The 24,242-nt window shown below is 32.9% G+C and overlaps 1 long non-coding RNA gene across 1 annotated transcript in view; it reads right to left on the minus strand.

Annotated features, from left to right (window-relative positions):
- Positions 1-510: 510 nt before the first annotated feature.
- LOC127551894 (uncharacterized) overlaps positions 511-24,242 on the minus strand; it is a 91,022-nt gene continuing 67,290 nt past the window's right edge. Inside the window, exon 2 of the long non-coding RNA XR_007951202.1 lies at positions 511-835. This is a non-coding gene — a long non-coding RNA (uncharacterized LOC127551894). The remainder of the gene's footprint in view (positions 836-24,242) is intronic.

Consider the following 24,242-nt stretch of genomic DNA (forward strand, 5'->3'; position numbering starts at 1 on the left):
ATTTATTACCACTACTCTTACTTTAGACAACATTTTGGGAATGGTTATGTAAAAGGTCCCAAAGTAATTGATTACACCTTCATTGTTGAAAAAAATTTTTTTTGGAGTAATATTGAAAGATACTTTTCATTTTCATTTCTTAGTTGTACCCCTTTGTTGTTTTTATTTTTTACTCAGGTTTCTTGATTCTCTTATCTCATGTAGCCTATGTAACATGGGACTCAGGCCACGGCATCTGCATAAGACTTTCTTTCTGGATGAATAGAATGATTTTACGTGAGAAATAGATTTCAACAGAACTTGTGAAAGGAGAATTTCATCTTCCACTTTTGAGAGAAAATTCATATTACTACACGTTCTCTTTAGGGAGGACTTCAGAAAGAAACTAGTATGTAAAGAGGGTAAATGAAGCATTCAGAAAAATTAGCACCTCTGGCGTCATGGTTTGCTAACATCTTTTCAGAGCTGCCTATGTACCTTACCTAGCCATTTAATACCCAAATCTCAACCTGTGGCACCAAGAAGCTATAATAAAAGCAGCAATTACATTGAAGGAAAACTGTCTTAGCAGATGTGCTAAATTGTTTTGAAGATACCTGACAGGCTTCAAATCACTGATGAGTTAGGATGAAGTATACATTAAGCACATGAAAACTTCCCCTGGCAGAATAGATGGACAAAAACAATTTGTTCCAATGACCATGAAGAAAGCTGAAGAAGGTATTGTGGAATTCTTAGAAGTTGGTCAGTCATTAAAGACACCAAGTTTATCCACTGCATTCCAGCCCATCTGTGGTTATATTGACTTTTGTCTTGCCATTGGATTTTGATGACTCTGAAAAAGAGAATGAAATTGATCATTTTTGCAACTCTGCTTCGCTTAAATCCAATTTGCATGAAAGTCAAGACATTAGCTGCATGTTATATGGTCTCTTTGGAACAAAGAGTAGTGGCAGTTATCTGGTGCAATGGAAAGACCACCAGATTTAAAATCAGGAGGACCTGGAGTAGAATTTAGTTCATCACTTGTTGTGTGACCATGGGCAAGTCACTTAACTCATATTGTCTCCATCTCTCCCCCTTCCCCCCGAAAAAAGAAAGAAAGAAAAAGGAAAACAAAGGATAAACCATGTCAGCAATATATAGAAAAGTATAGGCCTTTGACCATATCCTCATCTACAGGTTACCAATCTATACACTTTGGCCAAGCCTGAGTTCAGACTGGATGCTTTTTCAATGTTGGACTGTTTCAGTCCCAGTGAGAGAATTCATTGACTTTGTATAGTTCATGATTTATTATAATCTATATAACTTCTCTGATTCTGTTTTGGATAGCTTTTAGACAAATGTACTAGTATTTTTTTTTTTACACTGGTCTTTTTTGCAACTTGCTTCTCGTAGGAAAAAATGAGCTAAACTTTTTACAAAGACTTAACTCCCTTCTCAGAAGGGAATTCCAGGAGTCAGAAAAACAAGTTTCCTCTAAAAATCCCTTCCAGCTCTTTTTTTCATGCAAACAGAGACAGTGAAATATCCATTACCTTCATTAGTGAAGGGTCTAATAAAAGCACTTGATTTAAGCCTTTGGTTATATATCTAAATTATTATTTTTGTTTTCAAAATGAAAATTATTTAGAATTAGAGCTTAGTGAATATTGAGTTCAAGTTGACATTGATTAATAGAGAGTTTACATGATTTTCTCAAGGTCACAATCACTTAGTAGCAATATTGGATATGGAACATAGGTCTCTGACTTCTATTTCAGTCATCATTTCAATATATCTAATTGTGATGTGTTCTAAACATGACTACATGCAATAAAAGTCCAGTACAAGGTGTAAATAAGCTCTAATATCATATAGCACTATAGAAAGAAAGCAAATAATATGTTCTGTCAGATATCAGAAGCATAGAGTAACTTTTGTGTGTAAAGCATGATATTTAGTGTGAAATACAGTAATGCATTTATTCTTAGATAGACTCATGTGTGTTTGTTTGTTTGTTTTCTCACTAAATGGACACTCACAAATCACTGGACATGTAAGGAGATAAAAAAGTTTTTTTTCTGCCAAAATAGCAAATCAAGGTCTACTGAGAGATAAAGATCAAAGCAATAATGAGGACTAGAAGGATTGAGAAAAATGATTTGGTCTCCTGTTATTTTTTTTTTTTATTTCAAATTCAATTGTATGTCAAACAAAAAGATTTTAGTAATCTTTCACTCTTAATTTAATACTTGTCTGGGACAAAACAGTGTTTTCTCAGCCATAGAAAAAGGGTTAACTGAGAAGATTTAATCATCCAGGAGACATTCTGCCTGATTTCTTTTGCTGGATGTGATAGCATACAGATTCAGACTAAAGGGATATTATTCTAGCCAGATTCAAGAGAGGCTTTTTAGTCACTTTATGCCATCATATAGAGCCAAAATGGTTAAAGAGATGATGCTCAGAAACTGGTAGTAGGGAACAATACCTACCAACTACCACAAAATTTCAGTGATATACTCATTGACAAAAAACTGATATACACAGCAACCTAGAAAAGAGCACAGGATGTGGGTGTGTGTGTGTGTGTGTGTGTATGTGTGTGTGTGTGGTGTGTTTGTGTGAGAGAGAGAGAAATAGAGAGAGGAGAGACAGAGAGACAGAAATAGAGAAAGACAGAGATAGAAAGAGAAACAGAGCTTGATAAACAAAAAGAGATTGACAGTCAAATCACCAGAGTCATGACATTTAGAATTAGAAGGGAGTAGCAGAGATTTGACATCTAGCAAGAAGAAAGAGGTACAATGTCACATTTAGGTGAAGGCTCAGCAGAGAGAAGCATACAACAGGGAGCATGTATAGACATAGCAGGTAATAACATAATCAGAAGATAACATTGATGGCTCTACAGCACTAGGACATGAATTCCCCTTCACTGTATGTCACATCTCTGCTGGATTTGTCTTTTCTTTGGTTATCTCATTGTCACTGCTAGACATTGCTCCTTTATAATAGTGTTAGTGTTTTATCTCATCAGATCTACCTAATGGTTGTCTAATCTCTAAACTGCTAAGACATAGTGATCTGAGAGAGTCTACCTAATGAGGCTGGGCTTTTTTTTTTTTTTAAATCACAGTGAGAGCCACAACCTTCAGCTAAAAAGGCCAGAGAGTATTTTTAAGTTCAACATCCTCATTATTTAGTGAATCACTATCTGTGACATGAACAGGTAATATAAAAGGTAAGTTAGAAAGACATGCTTCTGAAATGTGTAGTTCTGAGAAAAAAAAATGATACAAAAAGTAAGAGCATTTCTCAAATTAAGCTCTATTCATTAAATGTTATATTTCTTGCGCTGAAGTTAAAGTTAATCAATCTAAGCTAGGCTAAGACCATAGGAACAAGTAATGTTTGCCAGTCCCTCTCATATATAATTTGCCTGATTTAATTACTCTGTGGTTGCCAGAGGTATTAATTCTCAGATTTTTGGAGAACAATTAATTTTTGAGTTTTATACTAAGAGGTGATCCTTGGTTAGAATATTTGGAAGAGAGGATGATGCAAGAAAAAGGTGCCCAGGGTATAAAATGAATCAATTATGGAATAATTTTATTGCTATATGTAGGAAAAAAGTATTAAGCAAGAAAGAATCATAGAGTGATGATAATTATTTGAGATTAATAGTCATAATTCATAGGACATTTGTAACAGAAGATCCTTAGTAGCCAATTTCCATTTTACTTCCACTGAGTACAACATAATCAGCATCAAGTGGGCTCATATGTTGTGTGTATGTGTGTGTGTGTGTGTGTGTGTGTGTGTGTGTGTTTTACCCCACTGTGGGACATTTTTTTCCTTCTCAGCTGGTCTGTCATTGCAACTGTTGCCAATACAACTATTGTGTTGGTAAATACTACACCATTGCTCAGTTGCCCAGGAAGGGAGGAAGACACCAGTTGCCTTGAAAGATTTCCCAAGGGTATATATCAAAGGAAAGAAGATGCAAATAAATGTTGGCTCCAACTCAGACATAAGGTTGCTCATGTATTATAGTCAGGTACAAGGCACAGCTTCTGTCAGTGATGTTCTAGGACTCGAAGAGTTATTCTTACACTTCAAAGTTAAATGGGAATAGAGGCCTTAGGGCTAACAATTGCCCCTTTAATTTATTGCTAGAATTTCAGCTCAAGAGTCAGTAAAAATAGGCTTTATTCCCCACAGGAAACAGCCAAAGGAAATCTGCACTTTTTATGAAGTAGCAGGGTAGGGAGAGGGAAGGAACAAGAGGGAATGGCCTTTTGTCATATATCCTTCAGGAGAATACTGGATGGGTACTACATATCTATTAGAACAAAGGAGTAAACATGTATATTAAAATTGGAAATCAAGCTAATTGGTGAAGATTATACATTGGGAAAACAGGAATCCAAAACTTCTTTCTGTTAATTTAAGTTCTCTGCAAGAAATTATTCCAGATTCAATACAGTAGTGATGAAGTTTAGGATAAAATTCTATTTGCTTTTTAAATTTTATGTTCTTCCAGTCAGTAAGATAGGATAAAACGCACTGACCTCAGAACTTCATGGTCATTCATGTCTCTGGAAGCATACAATAGTTTGGCTTCTTTCAATGGCTTTCTCCTATGTTCACCCAGCATCATCTTGCTGCTAGAATCTCCCATCTGCTCTGATTCACAGCTCTCATTCTGATCAGCTGTGCTTCTCTATGCTAATTACCACTATCTCTCCTTTCCAAGTTAGTGCTTTCCATCTTTTTCAACCAAAGCTGAGATTTCTGTCCCATGTGGTTCTTTTCCTTTTCCTAGTGATGCAATGATTCTAGAGTCAAGAAATAACACTCTTTAAACAAAATTTTGACTCCTTAAGCTGATTTCAAGGAACATAAGTAACATCAGTATTAGAAGAGTGGGTAAACAGAAAATGAATTGCAAAGTCTATACAAGTTTAATTCTTTAACTCGGTGCCCATGCCCCTATATTAAAATTGATCTTGAAGGCAAAATTGCCCAACACAAGGTGCGTTATGAAGTGTCCACGTGGTTTTTTTTTTTAAATCATGCTTAATGAACTTTTATTTATATATTTATTTCCTATTGAATGACAGCAAGCATTTTTTAAATTCATATTTTAATCTCCCCACTATATGGGAAAAGTATTTTTACATTCTTTTTTTCCTAAATGTTTAATTCCAAATTTTATCTTTCCCAGACATCTCTCTATTGAGAAGGCAAGAAATTTGACATAGGTTCTACATATGGAGTCATGAAAAATACATATCCACAATATGCATAGTGTGAAATAAAACACAAACCAAAAAAAAAAAAAATAAGGAAAAAAAAAGTAAAGAAAAAGTTTCTTCGATTTTCATCCAGGATCCACCAGTTCTTTCTTTTTAGATGAACAGTAGCTTTCATAAGAAGTCATTCAGAATTGTCTTGGATCATTATATTGCTGAGAAACTAAGTTATTCAGAGAAGATCATCATATAATATTACTGTTAGTGTACAAGATGTTCCTGGATCTGCTCATTTCACTTTGCAAAAGTTCATGTAAATTTTTCTAGGTATTTCTGAGAACATTCTGTTTATTTCTTCTTAAAGCTCAATAGTATTCTCTCATAATCATATGCAACTTTTTTCAGCCATTCCCCAATTTATGAATATCCCTTCAGCTCTCAATTTTTGCCACTATTTAAAGATTTGCTATAGATATTTGTGTATACTAGATTTTTTTTGCTTTAAAAATCTCTTTGTGATTCAGATCTAGAAGTAGTGGTATTGCTTGACAGGAGGGTATGCATGGTTTTATAACCATGGGGAAAGTTGCAAATTGTTCTCCAGGATGATTGAATCAGTATATAAGTTCATCAATAGAGCAGTAATGTTTTACTTTTCCCACATCTCCTCCAATATTTGTCATTTTCCTTTTCTGTCATATGAACCAATCTGATAGGTATGTGGTGATACATCAGATTTGTTTTAATTTGTATTTCAATAATCAATAATGTAGAGCATTTTTCATGTGGCTATAGATAACTTTGGATATTTTCTCTCAAAACTGTTCACATCCTTTAATCATTTGTCAATTGAAGAATGACATATTTCTGTAAACTTGAGTTAGTTTTTTATTTATTTGAGAAATGATGTCTTTTTCTGAGAAACTAATTTTTTTTCAAAGTAATTATTACACAGTATGTATTTCCTTTGATCCTCTTTCCCCATTTATCTGACTTTGTCTCTCCTTTCATGCTGTTCACTCTCAGCAGGTTTTGCTTTTGACATTTGTTTCCACCAATCTGCCCTCTTCTCTGTCAATTGCCCAATATCTTATCCCCTTTCACCCTTACTGTCTTATATAAGATATATTTCTATACACAACTGAGTATATTTGTGGTTCTCTCATTGAACCAATTCCAAATTGAGTAAAATTTACACTCTTTCCCACCATTTCTTCCATCTTACCCTCTGCTCTAAGTTAATTATGTAGAATGGCTGAATAAATTATGAATAAATTTTAGGGTAGGTACTCTACTGTGATTGTAAGTCTAATGTGCTAAGGCTCTTCCTCATCCTAAAACTGTCAGCCATGACTGTGCCCCAGATCTGAGTATGGGCAACACAACAGAGTCCTGACTCAATAATGGCAAAGGGACTCCTGTAAGCACTTTCTGACCATTTGTTCAATTCCCTTATAATCTGTGGGTTGAGACCTACAGAAGCCAACACTGCTGCCACCGCTCTTGCTGAGTGACACTCAGTGACACTCTTTCTGCTTTTCTGGACCTGTAGTTGTGTTTTCTTCCCACCCCAATGTGACAAATATTTTTGCTGACCTGTTTGGAAAATGCTACTGCTGCCACTGATTCAGAGGCTCCCAAAGACTTTCTGGTTTGCTGGGACCAGGGCTCTGTTAAGTGTGGTTGAACTATTCTTCACTCTGATCCTTTTCCTGATGACTTTCTAAGTTGTTTTGATGCTGTAGAATTTATTTAGAGAAATTATTTAAAGATATTTGGAGGAGTTTGGGGGAGAGTTCAAGGGAGTCTCTTATCTTTATTTTACCTCCTTGGTAAATTTTACCACTTTTTCTATTCTGTTTTTTTAAAATTTTATTTTCTACAGTATTTTTTGTGCCTCCTTTACCAAGTTTTTGAGTTTTTTTCCATGGATTTCTTCCATCAGTGTCATTTCTCTTTTCATTTTTCTCCCATCTTACTTAATTTTCAAAATCATTTTTGAGTTCTCCCAATTCATATTTTTCTTTGAGACTTTAGACAAAGGAATTTTGACTTTGTTGTCTTCTTCTGAGCATATGTTTTAATCTGCCTTGTCACTTAATAACTTTCTATGGTAAGAATTTTTTTTCCTATTTTTGCTCATTTTCCAGTCTATTGACTTAACTCTAGGCTAAAGTGGAGTTCTGCTGCCCAAATAGAATGGGACTGTTTCAAGTTTCATGTTACTTTGTTTGGGTTTTGTTTTTGCAGCTGTTTTTAGAAGTAATTTTGTAGGTTTTTGGCTGTTTCAAGATATTATAATCTAGTAGGAGATGTGTTTCTTACTATCCTTTACTTTGCACTGGCTTAAGAGAGACCACAAGCTTTCTTTTCAACCCTGAATAAGTGAACAAGGTCCTGATTCCCTCTGGCTGCAAGTTTTGCTGTGCTAGTGATCCTTCTCATTCTGAGACTAAGACCTAGCACTAAGACCCCAAATTAGGAAACAAATTTAACTATAGGCAATGAAAGAGAGTCTTGCCTCTGGCACCAGCAAAAGGTATTCCTGTGGATTTCCTTCCTTTACATTGTCCAAAACATTTACTGTTTGTAGGCTGAGAGGTCTGGAAGTCACTATTACTGTTACTGATTCATTTTCTCTGAGGGCTATAATTGATTTATTAGGTCCCACTGCACTGGACTGCACTGTCTGCAACTGGACTGCAACCATGTCCTGCCACTGATGCCATCATAATGATCTCTTGTAATTCTTCTTCTGACCAGTTTTCTGACTCCTTTGCTTCCTGTTATTAATTCAGTTATCCTCAAATACTGCTCATGATTTTTTTGGATCTAGTCTACGCTACCACAGCCTGCACTTATTTGTGATCCCCCTTCACTTTGGTGCAACAGACCTTTCCTGCCAAACTTCTAAATTCTCTTCAGCTGAAAAGTTGCTTCACCCCATTTGGGGGGTTCTATTGTTCTGTAATTTCTTTTGAAGCATTATTTTAAAATGTTCAGAGTGAGGGAGTGTTAGAATCCTAGTGATAATTCAATGGAATTGATACAATGCTTATTGATTCACACAGTTGAGCAAATCCTTACAAGGTGTTAAATCAATAGTATTGATAGAAACAGTGCTTAAGTTAACACCTTTGAGAGTTCACACATTAGTTCACACATTTGGGAGATTTCAGGGTTCAATATGAGATATCCAAATTCATACCTCCCATAATCCCACTCTCAGAGGAGTAGTCAATCTTTGAGTTTACACCTCTAAAAGAGCACAAAAAGAGCTTCATCAGTCAGTTTGGAAGACTGCCAGGAATCGGAGTAGAATTGGGGGCAACAAAAGACAAGCTGCAAGAGCTCTTGGAACCAAGTAGAGAGATAGGCCTCTAAGAAAGCTACCCGGGCCCAAGGAAAGAAATAAGATTTGGAAGGAGAAAATAAACGTTTGGATTTTATCAGCTGGCTGCATTTTGAGGTGATTGAGGTGAACTGAAACTAAGGCTGCCTCCAGAAAACCTCCCCAAGAAACCTGCTCCCAGAGAAAACCATCATATATTATAAAAAAGAAGAGAACACCATAGGGGAGGGATCAGGAAAGTTTCTACATTTTCTCCACCTTTTTGATTCTACCCTGTCAGCAGATATTTATTAAGTGCTAAGTATGTGTAAGGAACTCTTCTCATTTCTAGGAATACAAATACAAAGTAAAAGAAAGATAGTCTCTGCCAAAATAAATCTATTCTTTACAAATTCCTGTCTAAAAAGATTTCATAGGACAAATCATAAGGCAATGCAAACCTAAGAATTTAGAGAGTAGAAATTATAACTGTTTTATAATCAGATCTACTAATTGAGCTCAAAACATTTTGTCAAGTATTAAATCTTTAATAGCAAAACAGATTAGCTCTATACCTTTTTATTACTTTGTCCCTTCTTCTAGATTTACACAATCATATTTGAAAGGCATCTACATAGTCATTAATTCAAACTATACCTAGCCAAGAGTCTTTTTTTTTTCTAGAATATTTATTCCTTTGTTTTTATTTGATAATAGTTTAATCCATTTATATTACATTATTCCATTTAATTATATTTATTGTACTTAAATCACACACACACACATATATATCCATATATATATATAAATCACAAATATATATGTATGTGTGTTTATATATGTATAAGGCTGGTTAGGTATATGAAGAACTAGCCAAATGCATAGAGGGAACCTTTATTGAATTATCTATATTTAGCCTTAGTATCTAAGTTTTCTAATGCTCCCAATTTCCCATAGTCTTTTTAAGCAAGAACCATGAGTCTATGAGAGCAGTATGATGGATTACAGCACTACTCTAAGGTCATTCATATGCGTGACTCTTTTACCATGGCATATTGGTTTAATGCATTGAAAACTAGACTTCAAAAGTCAAGAGACTGAAAATGTTCTATTTGAAAAGCTCAGAAATGGAAATACTGAGAGTTTATGTGATTGAGCAGAGAAAGGAACCACACTGATCATAAAAATAGTATAAATATATCTCTGAATTATCTGCTATTGACAATCTATTAGGAAAACACAGAAGTCCAAGTACTTATAAATATGGTCAAGCTTTTGATTTTATTTTTTAAAGCCATTTCTTTTCTATGACTCCAAACTTATATTTCCTTGAAAACTGCTGATGGGATGAATTTATTTAAAGTATCATAGGTCTACAAATGAATAGTGTGTCTTAAATGCACAAGAGACGTGATTAAATAAGATTGCATAAGTACAGAGAGGAAAAATCAACCCACGCTAGTAATGCATAAGGAAATTGACAAATTACTTAAAAATAGATTTTTTATACTAGGAATCTGATTTCTTCCTATTGTACTAAAGCATCCTGCACTATTTTCTATATCCATCATGTACCATTTTCCCAACATCATCTAGGCATTTAATGGTACAATATGGACAATCGATCTTGATTAAAATTATTTTTATTTTATTTTAATTTGTTTTATTTTTGCTGAGGTAATTGGGATTGTGACTTGCCCAGGGTCACACAGGAAGTATTAAGTGTTTGAGATCAGATATGAACTCAGGTCCTCCTGACTTCAGGGCTGGTGCTCTATCCACTACACCACCTAGCTATCCCCTTTATTTTATTTTTTTTTTTAATCTTGATTAAAATAAAACCCAACATATGCTTTGTAAGATGAACTGTGTAAATACTAGAGTGATATAAACCATTAATCTATCTCTAATTCTGAACTTCTTCATTTTATTTAGCTGGTGAAAATTTTAATGTACCAGATACTGCCAGAAGAGTCATGTTTCAAAGTTTGATAAGATGACAAGAATAATTCCTGGCTTTTGTTGCTCTTTTTAGAAAAGGTTTTATTTTTGGAGTATTTGAAAAGATACAGAATTCTAGTGTTGAATATTGGGAAGAATTTAGAATGTCATCATCAGAGATCAATATTGAGGACAGCAAGATTTTTGGCATAGTCTGGAAAGGGTTATGGTAATTTCAAAGCTTTTACTCATAGTATTTTCCAACTCTTCTCTGATATAGAATTGTATAATCTAGATGTTGTATTCATTTTTTTAATATAGGAAAGATTTATCTTACTTTTTAATTAATTAATTAATTTATTCTTCACACACATTGCTTTTGAATCATGTTGGGAGAGAAAAATCAGAACAAAAAGGAAAAAAACATGGTAAAGGGGAAAAAACAGTATAAATTAATGTATCATGTGTTGATGTACATTCAATCTCCATGACTGAATGTGGATGGCATCTTCTATCCAAAGTCTAGGGGGAAAAGCCAAGACAGCAGAAAGTACACAGGTCTTTATCAGAGATCCTCATCCCTCAGATCATACACGAGTCAGGTAATCTATTGGGAGGCTCTTAGCCAAAATACATTAGCACTGGCTGCTCTGTCCTGGTTACAAGCCAGTGGATCAGCAGATTACCCATGAGACATTCAAATGTATATACAAAAGACAAATATTGAGCTTCTAAAGCCCAGAATGATGTGGAATCTGGCCACAGCACCACAAGTCAGGCAGCACTGACCCAGGGCAGTCTAAAGCTGTTGTGCCATTTAGAGGAAATTTGAAACAATTTCCCTTTGCCCTAAGAGCAGACCTGAAACTTTAAAAAATGAGCATAAAAGCAAAAAGAAGTCTGAACATAAATAGTTTTTTATGGAGAAAAAGAACAGACCACAAACCCTGAAGATCCTAAGGCAAACCATTTCCAGATGAAGCCCCAAAGGGTGATAAGAGTTGTTCCCCATCTAACAAAATTCTCTTTGAATAATTCAAAAAGTATCTTAAAAATAGTTAGAAATAAAATGAGGAAATGATATGAGAATTTGCAAGAGAGTTTGGAAAAGGAAAAACAGGGGAAACTAGATAGTGCAGTGGATAGAGCACCAGCCCTGAAGTCAGGAGGATCTGAGTTCTAATCAGGTATCTGACACTTAACACTTCCTAGCTGTGTGATCCTGGACAAATCACTTAATAAGAATTGCCTCAGGGGAAAAAAAATAAGGAAAAACAGAAATTCTATGAAGAAAACTCTTTAAAAACAGATTTTGTGAAATGGAAAAAATTCATATAAGTCCTTACAAAATATATTTGATGAAGTGAAAAAAAGCAAATAATTCCTTTCAAAACAGATTTGATGAAATGGAAAAAGAAAAACTTGAGAAATAGAATTTGTGAAATGGAAAAAAATCCAATGAACAAAACGTCTCATTTAAAAGTTCAGTTGGTCAAATGCAAAAGAAGATTAAAAAAGATGAACAAAGTGAATAATTCATTGAAATTAGAATTGAACAAATAGACATAAACGACTCAATATGACATCAAGAATCAGTCAAACAAAAGCAAAAAAGTGAAAAAAATAAAAGAAAATATAAAGCACTTCATTGGAAAAACAATTGATTTGGAATATAGACTCAGGAGAGACAATATAAGAATTATTTAACTTCCTGAAATCCATGATGGAAAAAAAAAAGATATTTGACATCATCTTTCAGGAAATCATCAAGGAAAAATGCCCTGATATCCATAAAATAACCATTAAAATAATTCACTGTTGGAATCCTTACTAACTGCTAACTAATTATAGTTGATCTAATCTTACAAGAAGATGTTTTGGGCAGAACCTGAAACAAGGTACTAAGTAGAACTAATTAATACAAGGCTTGTGTTCACACCTTTACTCATTGGAGTTCAATGAGTTCACACCTCCCTTCAAGCTCGTTGGGCCAGAGAGCACTATGGGAGAAAACCCATAATCCCATTCTCTCAGAAGAGCCAGATAAAAGGCCAGCGATGAGGGCTCTATGGCAGAATACATTTTTTCCTCTTGGCTGGCTGGTCGCAGAAGAGAGCTCAGCTGGACTCGAGAGGAGCAACTCTAGTGACAGACGAAGGGTTGGACATTCCATCTCTGTGTTGGTTGGAGGCTGAAGAACGCAGAGGCAGAGGCTGAAGGACAGAACCTTTGGATTTGGAGACATCCGAAGGGCTCTAAGCCTCTAAACCGGCTGTGCCTTGAGAAGAACAAGAATTCCAACATTTGAACTCATAACAATTCACCAAACACCTCCTGAAAGAAACCCCAAAATGAAAATTTCAAGGAACATCATAGCTATATTTCAGAATTATCAAATCACGGAGAAAATATTTCAAGCAGACAGAAAGACACAGATCAACTGTCAAGAAGCCACTATCAGGATTACCCCGGACCTAGCAGCTTCCACTTTCAATAATTGAAAGGGCTGGAATCTGCTATTCTGAAAGGCAAAATAACTTGAATTGCAGGTGAAAATCAATTACCCAGCAAAATTAAATATTATCTTTCATGGGAAAAAAATGAACATTCAATGAAACAAGTAAATTTCATTCATTTCTGATGAAAAGACCAGAACAGAACAGAAAATTTGATCTTCAAATACAGAACTCAAGAGAAGCGTAAAAAGGTAAAAAGAAAAAAACACTTTCTTTTAAAAGTTAAAAAGTTTATTATATCCTCATATGGGAAGATGATATGTTTAATTCTTGAGATTTGTATCTCTGTTATGACTATATTTAGACAATGTAGATATTATTTAATTTTATTGTGATGATATAAAAAAGAAATTACAGGAGGGATGAAGATTCTACTGGAAGAAGAGGGAAATAGAGTTTAAAAAGAATAAATTATAACTCATGGAGAAGCAAAAAAAAAAAAAAGCCCTACTATAATTGAGGGAAAGAAGGGAAGGGGATGAGCATTGTATGAATCTTAGTCTCATCAGCTTAAGTTCAAAGAGAGAATATCAGACATATTTAGTTTCACAGAGTACTTTTCTCACTCTATAGGGAAGTAGGAGGGGAAAGGGAAAAAGGAAAGGACAAAGCTAATAGAAGGAACAACAAAAGTAGAAAAAGAAAGGTATAAGAAAGGGGAAAGGGCTATAAAAGTGGAGGGTTGTTTGAGGGAGGTAGTGTTCAGAAGCAAAATACAGAAGCAAAAAAGGAAAGGGGGAAAGGAAAAAAGTGTAAGTTGGGGAAAAGAAGCTGTTGGGCAATGAAAAGTAGCAATTTAAACTGAGAATGTGAATTGGATGAGATCTCTCATAAAACAGAAGCAGATAGCAGACTGGATTAATAGCCATAACCCTACAATATTTTGTTCACAAGAAACACATTTAGAGTGAAACATTCAGAGTGAGGGTACAAGGCTGAACCAGAATCTATTATTCTTTAGCTTAAGTTAAAAAAAAAAAAAAAAAAAAAAAAAAAAAGCAGGGGTAGCAATCCTGATCTTAGATCAAGCAAAAGCAAAAATAGATCTATTTAAAAGAGATAAAGAAAGAAACTACACTTTGCTAAAGGGTACCATAGATAAGGAAGTAATAGCAACACTAAATATTTATGTACCAAATGGCATAACATCTAAATTCCTATAGGAGAAGTTAAGAGAGCTGCAAGAAGAATTACAAAGCAAGACAATACTGGTGGGTGAATGTTAACCTTGCTTTCTCAGAATTAGATAAATTGCACCACAAAATAGATATAGTTATCAAAGAAATACTTCTCAAAATCTCTAGAGTAACAAGCTTGGATATGGGGCATTATCAAGACTGAGCATTTCTCTCATGTCTTCTTGGGGTTTTTATTTGTAGAAGTAACTTCAGAATTGAAGTTGACAATTTCTGAAATTAGAAGTGCCTAAAATTATTTGAAATTCAAAATTTTCTTTAGAAAAATTGAAGCATCCCACGGGGAATAAAAAGCCACTTGCTAACTCCACTCCATCTCTCTTTAAGGGAAGACATTCATGTCCATCTAGAAGGAGAGAGATTAAGATCAGTAGGCTTTGGGATGGGGATTACATCAATAATAGAAAAAATGAAAGCTTATAGGTTGGATGTAGCAGAAAGTTAAGTAGAAAATGTTACAATAACAAAAGAAATGATAAGAATAAGAATGAATATATTCATAGGCTTTTAGGATGTCTAGCTAAATTAAATGATAACAAACAATTGAATATCAACTCAAATACACAAATATGTTTAATAACTATTTACATTAAAATTATTCCACTAAAACACAACTTACTACTATTTTCATTTCTAAATCAAAGTCCCCAGACTATTTAGTCCTCTAATAATAATTTTCATTTATTTTTCTTCAAAAATGTATAGTACACTCTGCATTTATTTTGGTTTGCACTTTGTTTTGCTTTACTGCATTTTATGTTTTTCCAAATTACTTTTACTCCCATACTCTACTGTTTTGTTATTTTAATTTACCCCTTTTTGTTTAGTTATCTTTCTCTTATTAGACATTTAAGTTTTTTTTTTCAAGTTTGTTTTAGTTTTTCAAGGTTGGAAACAGACATTTATTTAGGACTTACTATATGCTAGCTCCTGTGCTAGCTTGCAAATATTTTTTTCATTAGAACTATATAAACTACCTATAACAATTATATGAAAATCAGTGAATTAATAAGTTTTGGCTGTTTGGATTTGTTTTCCAAAACACTTTGGTGTGTAATACCAGGAATCATTATAATACAATTATTTTTGTAACATTTAATATTTCCAAATTGCCTTTCAAGTAATTCTATACATCTGTATTTTCAGTATCATAAAAATTATACCTGTCTCTCCACAACTCTATCTGCACTTATTTTCATTATTCAGTTTATTTTTTATCAGTTTGATAATTCTCAAGCATTGTATCAATTTCTTTCATTTTAAACTCTTCAGTTGTTAGTGAGAGAGATCATAGTTTTAGTAATTATTATCAATTATTCATATGAAGCTGAGATTATGTAATCAGCAGATTTGTCATTTTTTCCAAACCCTCTCAACTCTCTTTTCCTCAAAAAATTGTATGCCATACGTAGAGAACTTACAGTTAAATTCACAGTACAAAAAAAAAAAAAAAAAAAAAAAAAAAAAAGCAGAACACACACAGACACACATACACACATATTGAGGTAAAATTTCACAAATAACTGAAAATTCTTATATTAACAAAGAATCTATTCCCTACTAGCCACTTTTGTTGCATCAAGAACTCAATGAACTCAAAAGTTTGCGTTCAGCATCCACTCTAGGATTCTCTTCCACATAAGGAACTCAAGACATCAGAGATCTGTTTTAAAAATCAATCTTCCCTCCACTCCACAAAAATCAGCAAAAAAATTATGAAAAAAAAAAGAGAGAAGAAAGAAGGAACAATAAGCGTAGGGTGGTAAGACTGCATCAGAAAAGGGACAAAAACTGAGATGGAGAATCAGTTCTATCCCCATAAAGGGTATTCAAGGCAGGAACTCAGGCTGCCAAATGCTATATCTTCATAATGTAACTAAGTCCTGGGTTAGGGTGAAGAGCATGAATAGCAGTAAAGGTAGAAGAGTCAGAGAGTGACAAAAGAAAAAAAATGACATTTTCTTTTTAAAAAATATTTAATTTCCCCAAAGTTACCTGTAAAAACAGTTTTAATATGCACTTTTTAAATTTTTAGTTTTAAATTCTATACCTACTACTTCTTCCTTGTTTCTGACACTGTAGCAATTGAATATAGATTATACATGTGCAGTCATGTAAGATAGTTCTATATTAGTTATTTTGTGCAAGGAAACTTAAATAACAACAACAAAAAAATCTAGTATGCTTCAGTCAATATTCAGATACATAGTTCTTTCTCTGGAGGCAGATGGGATTTTTCATCTTAAGTCCTTTGGAATTGTCTTGGATCATTGTTTTGCTGAGAATAGCTAAACCGTTTATAATTGTTCATTGCATAATATTGCTGTTAATGTGTACAATGTTCTATTGGTTAAGCTTACTTAACCCTGTCATATATGTCTGTAAGTCTTGTAATGTAAAGTCTTGTAAAAACATAAAAGACTTTTTTCTGACATCATTCAGCTCTTCATTTCTTTAACCAGTTATTCCATTAGCACCACTTGTTCAGCCACTCCTCAATTCATGGACAGATACCTTAATGTCCAATTCTTAACCATTACAAAAAAGTGTCTGCTATAAAAACAATTTTGGTAAAAATAAATAATTCCCCACCCCTTTTTCTCATCTTTTTGGCATATACATATATGTGAATATATGATAAATCTGTTGCTGAATCAAGTGGTATATTCAATTTTAGAGCCTTTGTACACAGTTCAAAATTGCTCTTCAGAATAGTTAAAACAGTTGACAATGCCACCAACATTTAGTTGCTGTTTTCTAGTTTTCCTAGAACATATTATTAAAAAATGAGTTCTTTTACCAAAAGTTTGGATCTTTTGGTTTACCAAACATTAAATTCTGTGGTGATTTACTACAGTAAATTAAATAACTAATCTATTTCAATGATCCATTAACCTACCTTCCCTCCTTCCTTCCTTTTCTTTCTTTCTTTCTTTCACTTTTTAAAAAATTAGTTCCTTTGATACTCTTACAGGGGTCCTCAAACTACGGCCGCTGGCCAGATGCGGCAGCTAAGGATGATTATCCCCCTCATCCAGGGCTATGAAGTTTCTTTATTTAAAGGCCCACAAAACAAAGTTTTTGTTTTTACTATTGTCCTGCCCTCCAACAGTCTGAGGGACAGTGAACTGACCCCCTATTTAAAAAGTTTGAGGACCCCTCTGTGAGTTATCTCCTTTACAATCTAGTTTCCTTGCCTGGGGCCTGGGCCAGCTTTCTGGAGAGCCTTTCAGACCATCCTTGGTCTCAGTGGGGGAAGTGCAGGAGGCCAGCCACCATGCTGGTGTGAGATAAAGTAAATGAATCTAGCTCTGACCCTGACTGAGTTTGTTGTAGCTTTATATGCTCTATTTTGAGTATAAACCAATCATTCTTCACTAGGAAACCATTATTTGTTGTAAGATTAAATCAATCACACTGAACTAGAGAACTATTAATCACCATGCTAAACTAGATAAGTATTGTCTCATCAATTTCACTGAATTAGGACCTTGTAATTATCCATATTTTAAGTACAGAGTTCTGGCCCATAACATTATTCCCTATGCATATTTACATTAGCACAAAGAATAAAGGCCTATGTCAAATAAACTATAAATTATTATCAAGTTTAATTTCTATCAAGAATAAATGATTAGTTCAATATTAGTAAAAATATAAACATAATTGATCATATTAACCTCAAGAATAATAGAAATCATATTTTTAAATAGTCACAACATGCAATAGCATCTTCTGCCAACAAGAATAGAAAATCTAGTAATACATAGGTTTTTTTACTTAATATATAAATAGGAACTACATAAAAACAAAATGTAGCAATATACATTACATAGATAAATGAGAAGTTTTTCCAATAAGATCAGTGCTAAAACAAGAAATTTAATCACTTGATATAATGTTAGAAATACTATCTATTGTAAACAGATGAAAATAATTTGAGTAAGTAATATAGACAAAGAGGTGGGAAGATGAGGTGGGAAGAAAAATACATGAAAAAATAAATATTCATCAGAAATTTTATGTATAGTTCATAATTTCTTTAAAACTCAATCAAATTACACAGGAGAAAAATCTCATAGCAAATTTACCTTAAAATGGGGAGGAGGGGGCAGGGGGGAGAATAGAGATTACCAGATTTGGAATACAAAATACTAGTGGAAGAAGCTATGGCAGAAGAAAGTAAAGGCAACAGTGTTAATCATGAATCCATACAAAATTAATCAATTTCCTTTGAAAACAGGACAGAAACAATTTGAGGATTAGATAGATGCTATTCAGAACATTCAAATCTAAAATCCTTAATTTATTAGTAAAAGGGAAGAATACCAAAAAACTGCCAAGAATTTCTGAATATTAGCAACAAAGTTTCAGAATAAAAGTTGTTTCCAAAACAAAAAGAAAAAGATCTTGAAAATTAAAAAGGAAAATAAATTATCTTTAAGAAAAATAGCAAAATTAATTAATAACCTAAACAATTGAAATTTTAAATAACAATTTCAGAATAACATTATAAAGTTATGATTACAGAAAAGTATAGATGAAAATTCAGTATTTCACTGAACCTTTAATGTATTCAAGTATGAATAAATGCATATATATACACACCTATATACATATACATATATATATATGTTATAAACATCATTCACAATAATTTAGAATGAGAGTTCTCTAAGAAATTCTGAGAAAGCAATGTGATCTCTTTAACCAAATATGATAATTAATATTGGGGAGAATACATCAGAATTATAGAAATATCTGATTTTTTTTTTTATGTTTACAAGACAGTATTTTCCTTTATAACTTTTGTTGTAACTTTTTTCGTAATAAAGGAAAATAAACTAAAACAAGCATCACCTTGAATACACTTGACAATGAATACAGTAATCTATGTGTATGATTTCCACTTTTCTGTTGTAGGTCTATGTTCAGTTCTCAGTTCTCTATGATAGAAATGTGTCAGTACAATTTACTTTATAATATATCATCTATATAATTGTAGTCATTGTATGTTGTTGTTTTGGTTTAAATGGTTTGTCTATTAATTAATAACTCATGAATTACTAATGGTAAATTGTTTAAAATGATCTCTTTACTGGGTTCTTGAAGAACAATAATTTTTCATTACAATAAAACAATTGTTTAACCCAATCAATGGGCATCCATTTTCTTTTGAGGTAGGTACTAAGACAAAGAATATTGCTCTGATATTTTGTTATATACACAAATATTTATAAATGCAACTTTCCTTTCCTTCTTGGATTAATCTCATTAGGTACATGTCTAGTAGTGATTTCACTGTGTCAAAAGGTAGATTACATGTTCATTGGAATTCATGGTAATTTTATAATAAATGCCAACTTAAGTTATTACTCTAAAACTAAATTCTTCCTAGTTATTTCCTATGTTTCATAGCATTCCCTATCAAATAAAGAATTCTTCTGCAAGTACTTAGTATTTTAAGTTTATAAAATATTACAATCAGTTGTTTCTGAGACATTTATGCTTGATCTATTCCATTAATCATTTTTAAAAATTATTTGAGTAGTATTACATAATTGTTGGAATCCTTACTAACTACTAACTAATTAGAGTTGATCTAATCTTACAAGAAGATTTTGGCCAGAACCTGAAACAAGGTACTAAGTAGAACTAATTAATACAAGGCTTGTGTTCACACCTTTACTCATTGGAGTCCACAAGTATGCTAGCTTCACAAAGTACACTTTCTAACTTCAAGGGAGTCCACACCTCCCTTAAAGCTCTTTGGGCCAGAGAGCACTATGGGAGAAAACCCATAATCCCATTCTCTCAGAAGATTCACATATAAGGCAAGACAGCCATTCCAGAATACATTTTTTTTCCTCTTGGCTGGCTGGTGGCAGACGAGTTTTCAGAGGATAACGCTACAAGTGGAGAGTTCAGTGGACAACCAGATTCATCTTCATCTCACACACTGTAGTTGGTGCCTGGGCTCCCCAGAAGGAGACAAGAGAGACATTCCATCTCTGTGTTGGTTGGAGGCTGAAGAAAGCAGAGGCAGAGGCTGAAGGACAGAACCTTTGGATTTGGAGATATTCGGAGGGCTCTAAGCCTCTAAGCCCTGTGTTTCGAGAAGAACAAGAACTCCAACATTTGAACTCATAACACATAATTTTAAGTATGGTTGGTTTTTAATCTATTTTAAGATCTGGTAATATCAAATCTCCTTTATTCCTAGTTTTTTCCCAATTATTTTTCTGTAGACTCAGTACTTCCCTTAGCCCCTCCCCCCCATTTAATACTGTTGTTATTTTGTTTAGTTGCATAAATTAATTTCCTGGCAGTTTTATTAGAATGATACATTTAGAAATCAATTAATATAATAAAGTCATTTGAGTATATGTTTTTAAATAATTTGCTTATGTACGTGTTTTTAAATGTTTTAAATAGTCTACTTATAAATAGTACATGTTTTTAAAACAGTCTACTTAAAAACAGTGGATCTATATCTCCATTTATTTATCTTGTTTTATTTCTGTAGAGTTCTAAACATGGCTTGGTAGACTGGAATTGTCTTGAAATTTTGAAGGTTTATGGATTTATTTTGTATCTTACTATTTTATGGAAGCTACTAAATGTTTCAATTAATTTCTTTGCTGATTCACGAGTGGCTTCTAAGAAATCTTATCATTAACAAATAGGCACAACTGTGTCATTATTTTCCTAGTGTTTATACCTTTAATTAATTGCTCTTGGGTTTTATTGCTATATTTTTATATCTATGTCAGTGTTGGGAAGAAATATCTTTACTGAATTCCAACATTTATAACAAAATCCCTCTTTTTTACCATCATAATAATATGAATTTTTATTTAAGATACATGTATTTGATTGAAGATGAGTTCTTCCACTCCTATTCTATTAGGGCTTTTTATAAAATACATCTATGCATTTTATCTGTTTGGGAATTTTGTATAATGATATTTATAGTTTCTACTTTTTTATTATTACTTTAAATCATTTCCTAAGGTTAAACTTTGCTTTCATTCTGGATAGAAATACAATTAGCCATTGTAAATATTTTCTTAGATATATTGCTTCAATCTGTTTGTAATGTTTATTTAATGTTTCCATTAATATCTATTGGTGAGCATAATGTATATCTCTCTTTTTCCTCTTTATCTCCTTTCTCCCTTCAATTTGGGCACCAGGACCATATTTGCCTCACCAACTAAGATAAGCATGATAATTATTAATATATTATCAAGGCATTTCAGGACAGATATTTATTCTCTTGTCTTTCAGGTCTAATCAACAAGTATTTATTAAGCATTTGTTGCACACCAGAAATTGTTCTAAACATTGGAAGCAAAAAGAAATACTTCATTCTGGAAGCTTACATTTGAATGAAAAGACAGTGCATAAAAGGAAGTTAATATGGGATAAAGAGAAGTACCTGTGCAAGACTATGATGATGAAAATAGTATAAAAAATTAGGAGTGAATCTCATAATAGAAATAAGAGAATCTAGGTTCTGGTTTCCCAGTACCTCCTTGGACTGGTGTAGTGACATTCCTTTAAAATGGAGATTTGGGTAGGAACAGAACAATCAGGAAGAAACCACAAGGGCATAATGATTTTCTTCCAAGTTTGGAAGGCTGCAGAGAAGGAATGAATTTCCAGTTCTCAGAGCATGCTAACACATGTTCTTCCTGTTGGAATAAACAGAGAATGCATCTAGTCTGGCTGCAATTCAACATATGTGAATGTCTGAGAAATCTGGTTTCTGGCCATAAATAAGACAGGATTTGGTATTGTGTGAACAAAAATATTTTACAATTGGCTGATGAACTTGAAGATTTGATGACTTTAGACATGCAGAACTGGAAATGAATTCATACGCAAAAGAGATGCTGCTACTTTTGAGTTTCTTATGTTTGATCTCTTCTCATTTTAGGCAGCTGGTAGGATAGAACAAATTATAGCCCTTTGAACTTAGAACAAACATCAGAGGTCTCGTGGGCAATTAGGGGATAGCAGAGTACCCTAGAAACAGTATATATATATATATATATCTTTGTTTTACTTTGATATATTCTTAGCATGAATATTGATAAATAAAAGGTTATGAAACATATAATTTCTCTTCTATCAAAGTTTCACATTCAAGAATAGTTGGAGCAATTCACAACATCATCAACAATACATTACAATACCTATCTTCTCAAAGTCCCTCCAGCATTGGCTTTTTTCAACTTAAAAACAAACAAAAATGCCTCCCCTTTTTAAACCCCTGGCTACTTGTTATAAAACACCATTTATTTATTGCAGAGAAATAGCTATAGAGAGCAAGAAAGAGACAGATGACAGACAGAAAAAAAGTTCATCAGGAGATCTGAGTTCTCATTCTGCTATTATCAGTATAATGTTAAACAGTCCACGTCATCATGGCAGTTTATTCATATATAAATTGGTAGAAATGATTCTTGAAATCTACCTCATAGTATTTCTGTGTGATTTTTATGAAAATGGGTTTATAAACTTCAAAAAAACCATATAAATATTAATATTCTGTTAATAACTACTCTGTAATATTAGCATTATGAAGTAGTGTTAAAGGTTTTTTACAGCATAGTATATATTATTAATTCTTTGTTCATCAAAACATTTTTCAAGTGGTTATCATATGTATAGGTTAATAGGACTCAATTGCAAATAATTCCCTGTCCATAGTAAATTAATTAAATAACCATATCAAATTTATTGAATGTTTATTGTTTTTACAGAAGCAATGAATATGAAAAGACAGTGTCTGATTTAGTTTTATTGATTTTGGTTTTACATATTGGTATGCAGTAAAATAACTATAACCTTTTGTTATTTGAATTAAATTAGAAAGAAAAAGCATTGCAATAAATGATAAAATGCATTTTTAAAGAATTACATGAATTCGTTAACATTTTAAAATGGAAAACATGTACTTTTTTCAAAGTTCTAAAAATTATTCAAACATAAAAAGCCTTTGCAAAAATTATTTATCTTTAGGGCAACTTACCTGAAAGTGTAAGATATCCTATCCAGTCACTTCTATAATAACAATAATGATTATAAATGTAGAGATAAAAATAAAGCTTTTGATCTTGAAATCTGTTTTAAAAAATCAAACTAATTAAAAAAAAAAAAACTTTTGTAAATGAAGTAACTAAATGAATGTGAAGGAATTTCTCCCATTAAGATGATGGCTTTTGTTTGCTACTGAAAAAGAATTCATTAAAATTCATGAATTTTATACTTGATTGATAAGAGTCATCTGATCTATTTCAATAATATAGAGATAACCAAGAATTCTCATAAACTATGCCCATTGTGGAAAGCCTGGTAGGTTCTAATATCTGGAAAAGGCTTCATTACATGTGTGATAATATATTAGGCTTGCATCTTGGCTATTTGTAAGTATGGAGAAATTTGTCATTAGTAAGTGAACCTATTGATTTTTCCACACCCAACAATCTTTGAAATAATGAAAAAATATATAAAAATATGAAATGTGATTACTACTGTTTTAGGACAATATAAGCTGATTTCCATAATAAACCAACTAAGAGTAGTTGTTACTTGTGCCAGTGGACATTTATGTCCAGGACAATATTATCTTACACTGATTTAAAAATCTTACCTAGAGAGAGATCACATGGTTAGCAGGAAAGCAGAGCAATTGTTTTTGATAATCCCCTCCTTCCCACACACAATAATGAAAATAATTATGCCTCTTATCTGGAGTAATTAAAGTTGAATCCTCAAGATAAAAAGACAGAAATTCTATTTGACAGTGATTCTCAAACTTTTTGTCCTCAGGACCTCATATTAGAAATTAAAATGTCAGTGTTATTATGATAATAGTTATGATCTTTTGGATCCTCTAAAAGGGACTTTCCTGGATTAAACCTTGAGAACTACTGCCATAGAATATTTAAAAACAATTCATGACAAAACATAAGAAAAGAAGAGCAATAAGGGAGTGGGTAAAAAG

The sequence above is a fragment of the Antechinus flavipes genome, chromosome 1 (genome assembly GCF_016432865.1).
Source record: "Antechinus flavipes isolate AdamAnt ecotype Samford, QLD, Australia chromosome 1, AdamAnt_v2, whole genome shotgun sequence".
In the NCBI taxonomy this organism is placed as follows: domain Eukaryota; kingdom Metazoa; phylum Chordata; class Mammalia; order Dasyuromorphia; family Dasyuridae; genus Antechinus; species Antechinus flavipes.